The following is a 13,403-nucleotide window of genomic DNA, read 5'->3' as shown; positions in this document are numbered from 1 at the left end:
TTCCAGCTACTTGAGAGGCTGAAGCATGAGAATCCCTTGAACCTGGGAGGCAGAGGTTGCAGTGAGCTGAGATCGTGCCACTGTACTTCAGTCTGGGCAACAGAGTGAGACCCTGTCCCCCCTAAAGAAAGAGAGAGAGAGAATAAGAACTGGAATAGTTGGAGAAATCTATGTGGAAAAGGCAATCCTGAATCACATATTAAAAACAAGGTGAGGCCGGGTGCAGTGGCTCACGCCTGTAATCCCAGCACTTTGGGAGGCCAAGGCAGGCAGATCACAAGGTCGGGAATTTGAGACCAGCCTGGTCAACATGATGAAACCCCATCTGTACTAAAAATACAAAAATTACCCAGACGTGGTGGCGTGCACCTATAATCCCAGCTACTCGGGAGGCTGAGGCAGGAGAATCGCTTGAACCTGGGAGGTGGAGGTTACAGTAAGCTGAGACAGTGCCACTACTTTAGCCTGGGTGACAGAGCGAGACCCTGTCCCCCCAAATAGAGAGAGAGAGCATAAGTACTGAAATAGTTGGAGAAATCTACGGGGAAAAGGCAATCCTGAATCACATATTAAAAATAAAGGCCCGGCTGGGCGTGATGGCTCACTACTGTAATCCCAGCACTTTGGGAGGCTGAGGTGGGTGGATCACGAGGTCAGGAGATCGAGACCTTCCTGGCTAACACGGTGAAACCCCGTCTGTACTAAAAATACAAAAAATTAGCTGGGCGTGATGGTGGGTGCCTGTAGTCCCAGCTACTCAGGAGGCTGAGGCAGGAGAATGGCGTGAACCCAGGAGGTGGAGCTTGCAGTGAGCCGAGATCGCACCACTGCACTCCAGCCTGGGCAACAGAGCGAGACTCCGTCTCAAAAAATAAAAAAATTCAAATAAATAAATAAATAAATAAAGGCTAGGCACAGTGGCTCACGCCTGTAATCCCAACACTATGGGAGGCCGAGGTGGGCAGATCATGAGGTCAAGAGATTGAGACCATCCTGGCCAACATGGTGAAACCCCATCTCTACTAAAAAATACAAAAATTAGCTGGGTGTGGTGGCATGCACCTGTAGTCCCAGCTACTCGGGAGGCTGAGGCAGGAGAATCGCTTGAACCCAGGAGGTGGAGGTTGCAGTGAGCTGAGATCACGCCACTGCACTCCAGCCTGGGTGACAGAGTGAGACTCCATCTCAAAAAAAATAAAATGAAATTAAATAAATACATAAATAAAGTGAAAGATTTCCATTTCTAGCCATGAAGGAAAAACAAGGATCAGAGTTCCACTCCAGCCTTAAATGACTAGAACATCAGATAAATGGAAGAAGCAAGAGTTTTTGGAGATTGAACAATAGACAACACAGGACATTGATCGCTGCAAGAAGACCAGCAAATGAGGTGACCTGTAGGAGTGCCCCAACTCAGTCCCTGCAGAGAGGTACCATGGCTAATCCCAATGGCCAGGGAGCACAGCAAAGCCTTGCAGAATCAAGGAGACAGAGTGTGGTTCTAGGGCAGGAGGCCAGGAGGCTGGAGTTTGCATGGATGTTTCCTGGAGATAAGGAAGCCGAGCCAGAGAGAGATCCAGAGATTCACAGACCAGCCTCGGCAACATGGCGTAACCCCGTCTCTACTAAAAATACAAAAAGTAGCCGGGCATGGTGGTGCACGCCTGCAATTCCTGCTACTGGGGAGGCTGAGGCAGGAGAATGGCTTGAACCCTGGTGGGGGTGGAGGTTGCAGTGAGCTGAGATCACACCACTGCACTCCAGCCTAGGCGACAGAAGGAGTGAGCCTCTGTCTGAATCTTTGAATACTGCTCTGTGCATGTGTATGAAGAAACTACCCAAACTGGGAGGCGGGGGGTGGAGGCGGGAATCCCTATCCTTCCCAAGCTGGGTCGCTATTCTAATGGTAGGGGTGGAGGATAATTCTAGGTAACATTGAAGTGGTGATCAAAGTCCTCCCTGAAGTGTCCCCCTTTAGTGATATCCAATTGCCCCCCTACTCACTGGCAAATTTTTATTTACTTGAAACACCAACCCCAGATCTTTTTATTTTTTCTTCTCAGACAGGGTCTCCCTCTGAAGGGAGGGAGTACTCCACCCAGGCTTAATCAGTGTACAGTGGCATGATCAGCGCTCACTGCAGCCTCGACCTCCTGGACTCAAGCGATCCTCCTGCCTCAGCCTCCTGAGTAACTGGGACCACAGGCATGTCTTGCCATGTCCAGCTCATTTTTAAAAATTATTTTTTGTAGAGATGGAGTCTCCCTATATTGAGAAAGCAAGTCAGGGTCTTGCTCTCTCACCCAAGCTGGAGCGCAATTGTGCAATCATAGCTCATTGCAGCCTCCAGCTCCTGATCTCAATCAATTCTCCTGCCTCAGCCTTTCAAGTAGCTAGGATGACAGGTGTGCACCACTATACCTGGCTAATTTTGTTTTTTGTGTTTTTGTGTGTAGAGATGGGCTCTTGCTGCGTTGCCCAGGTTGATCTCAAATTCCTGGCCTCAAGCAATCCTCTCACCTAGGCCTCCCAAAGTGCTGGGATTACAGGTGTGAGCCACTGCACCCAGTCTGAGCCCAAATCTTCCTGTATCTATACTGCTTTTCCTACAAATGCAAGAACCTAAAAATACATTCAGCCCAAGGCTACATCCTGGCCACAGATACATAAAAACCGCCTCAAACACAACTATGGCCTTCTCCATTCACTACTGGGGACTGAAATATTTGTCGTTGTTGTACACATAATATTTTATTTGTTCCTAATAATGCTGTGAATGAAGGATGGTAAATGTGCTTTGCCTGCTTTAAGAAACCCAACATCCAGAGAGGTTTATTAACTTTTCCAAAACCACACAACAAGATAATGGGAGAAGTGGAACCAGAGTTAAGGTTATCTAATACTTAAGTTGATTTCTTCTCATGAAATCAAAAATAAACTTGTAGGCCAGGCACAGTGGCTCAAGCCTTGAATCCCAGCACTTTGGGAGGCCGAGGCAGGTGGATCACCTGAAGTCAGGAGTTCGAGACTAGCCTGGCCAACATGGTGAAACCCTATCTCTACTAAAAATACAAAAATTAGCCAGGTGTAGTTGCACGCTCCCAGCTACTCAGGAGGCTGAGGCATGAAAATTACTTAAACCCAGGAGGCGGAGGTTGCAGTGAGCCAAGATTGTACCACTGCCCTCCAGCTTGGGCAACAGAGCAAGACTCCATCACAAAAACAAATAAATAAATAAATAAAATAAACAAGCACATCCATTAAGATCCTTCTTGGTGTTCATCACCATTTCCTAGATACCTGGAAAATAAGGAACTCTACCTTTTCTGTGCATGAAACCAAACTCTGCAATAAGAACCTCCCTTCTTGAGTCTAAGTTTATTAGAAAATCTGCATTTATAACACTCTGGTTCTCTGGAGAATGTAACTTTCAGTCCAGATAAAAATATGGTTTGACAGCAAAATCATGCTATGAAAGCAAGATCATATTCCAGACTGCATGTAACACAACCAAATATGAAAAAAAATGGTTAAGAGCAAAACTATACACTGGATTTGAGGGCTGAATCTGCTACTCACTTGTTCAGAGACTTGAGAGAGTTATTAAATCTCTTAAAGTTTCTGTTTACTCACCTATAAAATGAGGCCAATAACACTCAACTCAATGGGGTTACTGTGAGGGTTAAATGAAGTAATTCAAGTAAATGTGTTTTGCCTTGAATACGGTAAGAGCTCAAAACACCATTCAATGCACACTTACGCCTGTCTGGTGATTCACTACCTTTGGCCTTCAATATATTCTCAACAACCTCTCTGTAACGTGTTGGAGTTCTGAGCTATCATTTCTCAAATGACACAATCTACTTATGTGACTTAGTTGCGTAGGAGGAATTTGCTCCAACAGTCCTCAACAGTCTTCCTCATCATTTAGTTCATAAAGCTCAAGATATGTGAATTCAGCCAAGAAAAATTGCCACGTCTTCTCCCCAAAGGGAATTCATAAAAGAAATTCACCATTTGAAGGTAGAGGTAGAATTCCTTTAGAATTTTCTTTAGAATTCCTAGTACTTAAATCAATTCTTTTCATGAAATCAAAGATAAACTTGTAGGAAATATCAGAGGTCAATCATTTTTTTGCAACTTAGACATAAAGGAAAGAAATTTTGCTCCCCCTCACCCCAAGCTGACCTTTAAGAATCAAGCTCCAACACCTTTATTCCTGGTAGTTTATTCCTTTCAATGCTTTAGCTCAAGTAGGCATTTAACAGATGTGAAGGGGTGTTTGTGAAGACAAGAGTTTAATTCATCAAATGGTCTATTTCCTGATGACTTGTAACTGGAGGTGACTGGATTATCTGTATCATGCCCTAAAAGTTACCACTTAGGCTGGCATGGTGGCTCATGCCTGTAATCCTGGTGCATAGGATGAAGTTATAGGAATAGAGAAATTCTTTTTTTTTTTTTTTTTTTTTTACTGTCGCCTGGGCTGGAGTGCAGTGGCATGATCTTGGCTCACTGCAACCTCTGCCTTCTGAGTTCAAGTGATTCCCCTGCCTCAGCCTCCCAAGTAGCTGGGATTACAAGTGCCTGCCACCACACCCAGCTGATTTTTTGTATTTTTAGTAGAGAGGGGGTTTCACTGTGTTGGCCAGACTGGTCTCAAACTCCTGACCTCGTGATCTGCCTGCCTTGGCCTCCCAAAGTGTTGGGATAACAGGCATGAGCCACTGCACCAGGCCAGAGTAGATAAATTCTAAATGAAATTCTAGAGGAATTCTACCTCTACATTTATATGGTAGCATGTAACTGCCTGTTCTTTCTCTGCCCTATCACATAGATATTTTCCCCTAATGGATTTATATGGTTTGGCTCTGTGTCCTCACCCAAATCTCATCTCAAATTGTAATCCCCATAATCTCAATGTGTCCAGAGAGGTACCTTGTGGGAGGTGATGGATCAAGGGAGTGGTTTTCCCCATGCTGATCTTGTGATAGTGAGGGAGCTCTCACAGAAGCTGATGATTTTATAAAGGGTGCTTCCCCTTCGCACACTCTCTCTCTCTCCTTCCGCCATGTAAGACATGCCTGCTTCCCCTTTGGTCATGATTGTAAGTTTCCTGAGGCCCCCCCAAGCCATGCAGAACTGTGAATCAACTAAACCTCTTTTCTTTATAAATTACCCAGTCTCAGCAGTTCTTTATAGCAGTGTGAGAATGGAGTACATGGATCTCCTCATAAAAATACATTGATCTCCTAAAAAAAAAAAAAAAACCTTTTGATTCTCTTGGTCACCAACAATGAAGGACACCTTAACTGTACACACAGACTCAATATGGCAGTGAAAGTCATCATATTCTAGGTGACCTAGCCCATACCTTCTCTAAAAGACTCCCAGAATAAGCAGGAACCAACAACTAAAATTATAGAAAAATCAAGAGGAAAGACAAAGTGCATTTTCTGTGGGAAATATGTATTATTTTTATAATAAGAAAATTACAATAATCGTCAGCCTGTGTGAGGAATCTCATCTCAGCCGTGGCTAAACACAGAGCTAGTTTTAATCTCACAGCTGCACTCTGTTCTGAAACTTGAACCACTAGAATAAACATCACATTTTTCGCTCCTTTCCCACTTAAATCTTAGTCCAGTCCAATGATTTCTGCAATTCAATCTGGTTATAAAAATCTGAGGTTCTCTCAGAAAAACATTCAGTGAAATTCAAGTTCTTTTCATTACCTCAGTCATTTATTTCATTCTGAATTCTCTGTCTGGATCTCCTTCCACTACTATGCCTGCCTTATTGTACAAATTCTGAACCACCCAACCACTGCTGCTTAGAGGCTGGTGTAGGAACAAAAGGGAATTTTCCTTCACCCTCAAAAGGTTCACTTAAAAATCACCTTGTAGAGGCAGATTAATTGGAGAAAAAGCAAACAAATTTATTTCATGTGTTTACACAGGAGCCTTCAGAATGAAGACTCAATCCCCCAGTGGGGTGCAGAAGCTTATAAACCATCTTGAGGTTACAGAAAGAATGGGGCTTGGATCTTGGCAAAACAGGTTATAGGAGGGGAAAAAGAGGAGTTTTGTTGAGGGGAAATAAATGATTACTAGAGAGATTTCAATGGGCTTGAAGAACATACAATGGCCTCTGGCAAAGTCTGCTGGGCTTGCAGAGCAGACAATGGTTTGTGACAAAAATCTCTCCGGGTTGGTTGACCTCAGCCATTCTTCCTGCCATATAAGTTTAGTTAATGAAAATCAGGGCAGGGACCATACTGGAGGTAATTGTCTTCTTCTTTGGTAGGGCTGAACTTTAAGCAGATAAAGGAATTTCAGAGAATAACTTTGTCCTGTGCTTTGGGAGAGATGGTGGTGGGGTGTGGAAGGTGGACAGAATGTCAAAGACACCTTAAGCCTTCTTTTTCAGTTCAGCATGTACAAAGTGAGATTTTTCGGGATATCGATTTCTGAGCCCCGAATTGGTATGCTGGCATAAGGAGAGAAACACGAAACAGCTCCTAGACAATCAGAACACTCTGAATGTGTCTCTTTCCAAGTCATCTTCTCATGGCTCCCAGGCAGGCAGACAACCAAATAACTTTGCTCCTGAATCTGGAAGCAGACTGACATCTCACACTATGAATCAGGGACCTGTCAAATGTGGCATTTGGGAATGTAGCAAGACATTCTCAAAATCATGCTATCTCCAATGGTTCTTTCAATATCCCATGATATTGGGACACAAAAAGGGACACAAAAAAGTCTATGATACCTTCATGGGGTTCATATTTTCATTTTTCTTTTCTTTTCTTTCTTTTTCTTTTTTTTTTTGAGATGGAGTCTCGCTCTGTCGCCCAGCCTGAAGTGCAGTGGTGCAATCTCGGCTACCTGCAACCTCCACCTCCTGGGTTCAGTTGATTCTCCTGCTTCAGTCGCCTGAGTATCTGGGATTACAGGTGCCTGCCACCACGCCTGGCTAATTTTTGTATTTTTAGTAGAGATGGGCTTTCACCATGTTGGCCAGGCTGGTCTCAAACTCCTGACCTTGTGATCCACCCACCTCGGCCTCCCAAAGTGCTGGGATTACAGGTGTAAACTACCGCGCCCAGCCCATATTTTAATATTTTTATGAGCTTTAACCTATTAGTTGCAGGGTAGCTTCTCATTCTCTAAAAGCACTCTATGTCTAACTTTTTATGGTCAAGGGCAGCTGCCTGTTCATTCTCTATTTCCTACATGTATTCTCCTAAGACATCCCCTCAAGGTCTCCAAAGGCTAAGGATACAGTTTTCAAGGGATTTGTCACTGGAGAAGTTCTTTAAAGGACTTCACATATATACATCCATGTACATACAAAGAAGAAATTCTTTAGCCATCCATCTATTCTGGTAGCATACGACCGGCATATTCTAACCACCCACTTAGAGGATATCTCTTTTCCATTGATCTAGTAACATAAAGTCATTTTCTAAATCACTATTACATTTACTACTGCAGTTAACATTGATCTAAACCTCACAAACTTTTATTTATTATCTTATTAACTTCATAGCAAGCTATAATAAACACCATCATGGACAACTATAGACTTGGTGTCTTCAAACAAGCCGGAATCTAAACAAGAGACACCAGAAAAGAATTTCTCCTTCTCAAGTTTGGTTCAGATTGTTTATGTGCTGAGTGCACAGAATATTAAGGCAAGGGCTTGCTTAATAAACTTACTCTTGAGGCAGACTGAGCACATACATGCAGCACCAGCAAAAGGACACCAGCCAACACCAGACATTAACAACAGTTCATGGCCAGGCACAGTGGATCACGCCTATGATCCCAGCACTTTGGGCAGCTGAGGCAGGCGGATCACTGGAGGTCAGGATTTCAAGACCAGCCTGGACAACATGGTGAAACCCCGTCTCCACTGAAGATACAAAAAATGGCCAAGCATGGTGGTGGCTGCCTGTAATACTTGCTACTTGGGAGGCTGAGGCAGGAGAATCACTTGAACCTGGGAGGTGGAGGTAGCAGTGAGCTGAGATTATACCACCACACTCCAGTCTGGATGACAGAGTGAGACTCCATCTCAAAAAAAAAAAAAAGTTCTTTCTTTATTTTATTTTAGAGATGGAGTCTCACTCAGTCACCCAGACTGGAGTGCAGTGGTGCAATCATAGCTTGCTGCAACCTCAAACTCCTGGGCTCAAGTGATCCTCCCAACTCATCCTCCCGAGTATTTGGGACAACAGGTGTGCACCACCATTTCCAGCTCGTTTTATTTTTTCTTGTAGATATGGGGTCTTTCTGTGTTTCGTGTTTCCCTGGCTGGTCTCTAACACCTGGGCTCAAGGGATCTTCCCATCTCAGCCTTCTAAAGTGTTGGGATTACAGTCGTGAGCCAGCATACCTGGCCAACAGTTTATTTTTGATGAATTTCATACAAAGCATTTACTCAAAATATCTAGAATGAAAAAGTCTGGCAACATCAGGAGTAAGCATATATATAGAACAAGAAGAATTGCTATACACTGCTAATGGGAGTGTAAATTGGTGTAACCACTTTAGAAAACAAATGGGTAATAGTTAGGAAATGTGAAGATGCACATATCCTATAACCCAGTGATTTTTCTCTTAGGAATTTACCCTACAGAGTTCTTGCACAGGTGCACAGTTTTACACATACACAAGAAGGAATGCTCATATCAACATTGCTCATAATAGCAAACATTTGGAAATAAACTCCATCCCTCAATAAGAGAATGGATAAATCAGTTGTGGTGTATTCATGTAAGTGAGCACCATACAGAATTAGCCAAGTGACCTCAGAGGTCAGCGATGTGAGTCATTCTCAAACCTGCCTCTACATCAGAATGACCTGGGGAGCTTAAATAGAACAGATTCTGAGTCAGTATCTTTGAATGTGGAGCCTGATGCACCTGCTGCTACATGAGTCAATATCTGGAAAACACTGATGTAGCTTATTTATAAATTGTTAAAATTATGGCATGGGGATGGGGGTGGATTAACATGTCTATGGTAACCCAGCTGGTGAAAGGGTGAGTGGGGAACTGAACCAGGTTCTGCTGTCTCCTGGTTCAGAGATCTCTATGGTATATCACGTTACCTTTCTACAGTCTAACAAAAAGAGCAGGTAGTTAAACTAACCAGTTAGTCCATGAAGATTGTTAAACTGCGTATATTGGTTACACTAAGAGCCCAGACTTCACCACTAGGCCATATATTTATGTAACAAAACTGTACTTGTACTACCTAAATTTATAAAAATAAAATAATAATAATAAAGAACTTGATTTCAGAGAGCATATCTTCCTTCTGGTCTGCCCTATGGGACCTCTTGATCCTGCTAAATACTCTGAATTTGTGGTTCTCTCTTAAATAGAAAACTTGAATGTGAGGGGATCTAGAGAGAGAGAGAGAGAGACACAGGCATACACATAGCAACAGAGATAAACATAGATATAATAGATCTAGATATAGGAAATATGGAGAGTAATGTTTTCTTTCTCCCCAGCCAACAGGAAAGAATTCTCCATGGGAGTCAGAACATTTGTATTAAAGACCTGATTTTACTGGGCAACAGAGCGAGACCTTGTCACTACAAAAAATAAAGAAAACTAACCAGGCACAGTGGTGTGCACCTGTAGTCCCAGCTACTTGGGAGGCTGAGGTGGGAGGATCGCCTGAACCCTGGAAGTCAAGTGTTTCTTTCTTTCAGCATGTCAAGTTACCAATCGCACAGGACCAAGGAAAATAAAGCCATGTATGTAGGGTAATATATTATTTTTTTGAACTTTAGTCAAATGGAACGTTTTGTTTTGGGATGGGAAACACATCTTTTGCCTTAGAGTGCACGGCTGCTTCAAGTAAAAATAAGGGTGTGCTTCAACATAAATGGATTTCCACTTTCCCTATTGAGGGATTGAGACAGAAAGCCTTTGGGCCCATTTTGCTCAGAGAAGGAAGGAGATGAGAAAGTCTGAAAGAGAGGACCAGCCTCGCTACTGGGCAGGAGGTCAGAAGCCTTAGGACAGAGAATGTTGTATGAAAAAGATGACACAATGGTAGAAATGGCCGTAGAATTTTAAGAACAGTGATGCATTAAATACAATTTTGAGTATTTTTTGCTTGATGCCATTGACCTCCAACACCACTGTCAAAGCCTCAAAAAAAAATGTCATTGACAATAGCATTTATCCATTCAGTCATGCAACATCACTCTAAACCCTGGGGATACCATGATGTATGGAACAGACAAAATCCCTAGTTTCATAAGATTTATATTTTAGTACCATCTTTGTAGTTGCTTAAGGAATGGATATGGTCAGTTATATTCACATTTGGGGGTGAAGTGGTCCAGGGACCCCCTCCCCCCACAAAAAAACAAGGACAGGTGGGCCCTGGGCATGCTTTGGGTTTGTGGGATGAGCCTCTGGCTACTGTATTTGGATACTACAGGAAAGCATGCTGGAGGATTTGGGGGTACTCAGCTTACATCTGCAACAATCTGTATTTCATTACTGCTCAGTATCTTTAATCATCCATATAATAACTCTTTATCTCAATGACCATTTTCTGTTCTTTAAAATTGTCATCTCTGCACCATGCAAAACACTTTCCCATTTTACTATTATTATATTTTTTGAAAAGGCACATTGAACAGCATATAGCCTGAGACCCTGAAGAGCTGAGAGTGTCTATATGGGCCTTGACAAGTGCTATAGAACTAGATGTTTAAATATTAATAGTACCAGAAAGAAAATCTGAAGCCAATCTGGTTTTAACTCCTCTGAAAGTAAATGGTTGCTTGTTTGAAGCTTACAGGATTGTATTTCTATCCTTTACATTTCAAATTTTTGCAAGAGATTTGTCTGGTTTATTTGAACTTATTTTGTCCACCTGATTTCTCATCTTTGGATTTTTTTTATAAGTTCTGGATTTTTTTTCTTCCATATCAGTTTTAAAGATAAAATTTTAAACTACTTATTTTATTTCAGGGGGAAAAGGAATCTTTTCTTATTAACAGATTGGATCTTTTTATTCTAACTTCTATATCCACCATCTTACTTTTCAAAGTAAAAATAAAAGGATTGAATTCTTACAACATATCCATTTATCTTTCTGCACATTCTTTTCAATTATTTTTAAAGTTGTCTTCTATAGTCTGGAGATATTTCTTAGATATAAATCTGAGCATGTTTTGTAGCTTATTCTGCATACTGTTTACTTTCTTTTTATCTGCTTCATTTCTTTATCTTTTAAAACCTAAGCTCTTCTTATTTAAGCGATAGTGGTACTCTTTTTTCCAAACAGAATAGAAAACTTCCACTTTCAAATATTGTTCTGTTTTGTGAAATAAGTTTTTATTTTCTGAGGAAAATGTTATATCTATGGTGTGTGTCTGTGTGTGTGTGTGTGTGTAGATTTTTTCTAGTTATCCCAGTTTGTTTATGTATCCTCTGCCATTTCCCATTGTTGACTCAAAGGACCCAACTGAAAAATGTTATGAGTATTAAACTTTGTTTAATCTGTTTTCCTATTACAATAAAGCAGGTGGTGGTCATATACCAGGAATAGATATTGCAAGTATTACTGGCACAGAATTATATTGTTTCATTAGCAAACACAAAATTTAACATTATTTCAGTAGCTATGGAGGGAAGGGGAAAAACATTCTCCTCTCCATCACCATGTCCTTGGCCTTGTTCATTGATGCCACACTTGAGATAGTTTACTGCAGTGGAAGCCCTTTCATTTTGCCTTATAAACTGCTCTGCCAGACTCTCTTGTGCTTATAGAGTGATTTGCTCTATGCCTATATCTAATTCACAGCCATTTCAATAAATACCTATATACCCTCAAAAGCTATATATCCTCATACCCTATATACCACGCCTATGTACCTTCAAAACCCCACAGATCCCATATTCAGAACTCTGTTTAACTTCATAAGGAAATGAAGCATTAATTTTAGGAAGGATGATACATTGTCTTCTTCCCTCTATTGTCATCAAATATTCTTGTCTTCTTGTCATCAACTTTCTTTTTTCTTCCTACTGTATTAGTTACCTGGGGCTGCTATAATAAATTACAAATTGTTGGCTTAAAACAACAGATGTTTATTCTCTCTGGAGGCCGAAAATCCAAACTCAGCATTGCTACACCAAAATCAAGGTGTTGGCAGGGCCACTCTTCCTCCAAAAGCTCTTGAGGGGGATCCATTCCTTGCTACTTCCTGTCCCCTGTGGCTGCTGGTATTCATTGGCTTGTGGTCACACCACTTTCATCTCCAAGGCCAGAATCTTCAAGTCTCTCTCTGCTCTGTCTTTACATTACCTTCTCTCTTTGTGTGTTAATTTCTCTCTGCTCCTCTCTTAGAAGAATGCTTGTGAGCATTTATGGCCCAGAGAATTATCCAGAATAATCTCCCCATTTCAAGATCGTCAACTTATTCACATCTGCAAAATCCCTTTCTTCAAATCACATAACATTTAGAGGTTCCAAGGATTAAAATCTGATAGCTGTATCTGTAGGTGACCACTGTTCAGCTTAAAGCACCCTTCAGAAACGATTCTGCCAAGACCCACGACCCAGAGAAATAATTTCTCTGAAGACCTCTTTCTAAAACATCTGCATCTGTTGTTGTGTTAGCTTTGTTTGAAAAGCAATGATCTGTGAGTTGTGTGGAGGAATTCTGTGTTGAGCTGAGGCTGGAGAGCATCCTGGGTGTAGGTGTAGGTCTCTGAGCCCATGAGCACAGTATAGTTACACATAAAGAGAAACACCCATGTATAAAGCCACACGATGGGGCATGCATCTACCCTCTGTGGCTTGTCCTATTTGAGCTCTGGCTGGAGAACAAGTCACAGAGAGGCACCTTATTTCTTATTTTTTGGAGTCTGCATCTGTTTTTTTTTTTTTTTTTTTAACTTTGGGGTCAGAGGTCCTTATGCAAGCTTGTTATATAACTAAATTGCATATCATGGAGGTTTGGTGTTCAGATTATTTTGTCACCCAGGTAATAAGCATGGTGGCTAATAGGTAGTTTTTCAATTCTCTCCTACCTCTCATTCTCCACCCTCAAGGAGGCCCCAGTGTCTGTTATTCCCTTCTTTGTGTCCATGTGTACCCAGTGTTTAACTCCCACTTTTAAGTGAGAACATGAGGTATTTGGTTTTCTGTTCCTGCGTTAGTTTGCTCGGGATAATGACCTCCAGCTCCATCCATGTTGCTGCAAAGGACACGATCTCATTCTTTTTTATGAGAGCCTGTATCTTGTTATTGGCACCTCCTGGTAGAAATCACCATCTAGTTTTAGAAATACAGTTTATTCAGGAGAACTACTGCAACCGAGATCTGAAGCCTAATGAATAGGTAAGCCACAATTAC

The 13,403-nt window shown here is 41.7% G+C and overlaps 1 long non-coding RNA gene across 1 annotated transcript in view; it reads left to right on the top strand.

Moving 5' to 3' along the window:
* Positions 1-13,403, top strand: part of LOC134758869 (uncharacterized) — a 171,418-nt gene that overhangs the window by 156,302 nt on the left and 1,713 nt on the right. Inside the window, exon 5 of the long non-coding RNA XR_010134535.1 lies at positions 9,529-9,684. This is a non-coding gene — a long non-coding RNA (uncharacterized lncRNA). The remainder of the gene's footprint in view (positions 1-9,528; positions 9,685-13,403) is intronic.

Source organism: Gorilla gorilla, chromosome 6 (assembly GCF_029281585.2).
Source record: "Gorilla gorilla gorilla isolate KB3781 chromosome 6, NHGRI_mGorGor1-v2.1_pri, whole genome shotgun sequence".
NCBI classification, from domain to species: Eukaryota; Metazoa; Chordata; class Mammalia; order Primates; family Hominidae; genus Gorilla; species Gorilla gorilla.
The sequence above is the reverse complement of the archived record's forward strand: the minus strand, read 5'-3'. Positions and strand labels throughout refer to the sequence as shown.